The 1508-nt window shown below is 28.4% G+C and overlaps 1 protein-coding gene across 1 annotated transcript in view; it reads right to left on the reverse strand.

The window, feature by feature from the left end:
- The window catches only part of LOC107653871 (receptor-type tyrosine-protein phosphatase mu-like), a 208593-nt gene that overhangs the window by 206564 nt on the left and 521 nt on the right, over window positions 1–1508 (reverse strand). The gene's annotated exons all lie outside the window — the stretch shown is intronic.

A 1508-nucleotide genomic window follows, 5' to 3' on the forward strand; every position in this document is an offset into this window, starting at 1 on the left:
TAGGCTTATTGGAAGTTACCTAGCTGGGGACTATTTTCAGGTGCTGCGTAATATCATTGCGCCTGCTGCACCCATGGTAAATAATTAAATAAATGTTAAGTGAAATAAAATACTATTTAATACTATTTAATTTGAAGTACTAAAATTAATACAACTAAAAAATAAATAAATAAAAAGATTTTAATTACTTAAAATAAATGTTAAGTGAAATAAAATACTATTTAATACTATTTAATTTGAAGTACTAAAATTAATACAACTAAAAAATAAATAAATAAAAAGATTTTAATTACTTAAAATAAATGTTAAGTGAAATAAAATACTATTTAATACTATTTAATTTGAAGTACTAAAATTAATACAACTAAAAAATAAATAAATAAAAAGATTTTAATTACTTAAAATAAATGTTAAGTGAAATAAAATACTATTTAATACTATTTAATTTGAGGTACTAAAATTAATACAACTAAAAAATAAATAAATAAGACACTTAAAAAAAATGACTTTTAAAAAAGACAAAAAACAACAAAATTACTAAAATTCAAGTGAAAACAGAAAATATAAAAATCAAGTCTAATTCAAAATATTAACAAAAACTGCCCAATAATAAATGAATGATACTAAAATAAATGCCTCCTGTTCACAAATCTGTATTTCCCCAAGTCTGTACTCAAGTACTCAAGTCTGGCTCTCTCACTGGATTCTCTGCAGAACAGATCAGAGTTTCACCTTCCCATTAAAACCTGTTAAAGTGGCGTAGCAGGAGTCTGTCCGACAGAGTTTATCAAATCGACTCTGAACACATGCTGAAATAATGAATCAAAGAGACACAACGCTGCAGAAACTGAAGCCTCAAACTCCATTCAAACACATCAGCATGAGTCAGGTCATTCATCATGACTAGTGGTCGACCGATATTGGTTTCTTGACAGCCGATGCCGATATCTTGGAAAGCAGGGTGGCCGATGGCCGATATAAAGCCGATATAATTGTATTTATTTTAATTAATATTTAAGAAATTTGAAATCATTTGAAAATGGATTAAAAAATAAATTTGTAAAATAAACATACTTATACTTTAGATGACAAAGTATTTTGCACAAATAAATAAATATTTAATAAAAATATAATTAAAAAGTAAGTAAACTGTAATCAACAGGGCACTCAGTATTCTGGGAAGTTTGTGTGCATTGGGAATCATATTTTTTTCAAATAAAGCCAAGGTAACACTCACTTTACATACAGCACACAGTGAAAATGACATGAATATGACAGTGGGTAAATGCATAAAGCGCAGCATAATTTGAAATCACGAGTTTAATGTTTAAAGCATTCAATTTGCACGGACCGAAAGTCACGCAGAGAACACGCGATCATGCAGATCACACGCACACTTCACAAGATCTCACAACTGGATTCGACTAAGTCCGCAAGGTTTGTGAAATTAAATGTTCATTAGCCATTCAAAGATTTGTTTAAATTATATAAATGCGTATTTGCGGAAT

The sequence above is a fragment of the Sinocyclocheilus anshuiensis genome, unplaced genomic scaffold (genome assembly GCF_001515605.1).
Source record: "Sinocyclocheilus anshuiensis isolate Anshui unplaced genomic scaffold, SAMN03320099.WGS_v1.1 scaffold1994, whole genome shotgun sequence".
Taxonomy (NCBI): Eukaryota; Metazoa; Chordata; class Actinopteri; order Cypriniformes; family Cyprinidae; genus Sinocyclocheilus; species Sinocyclocheilus anshuiensis.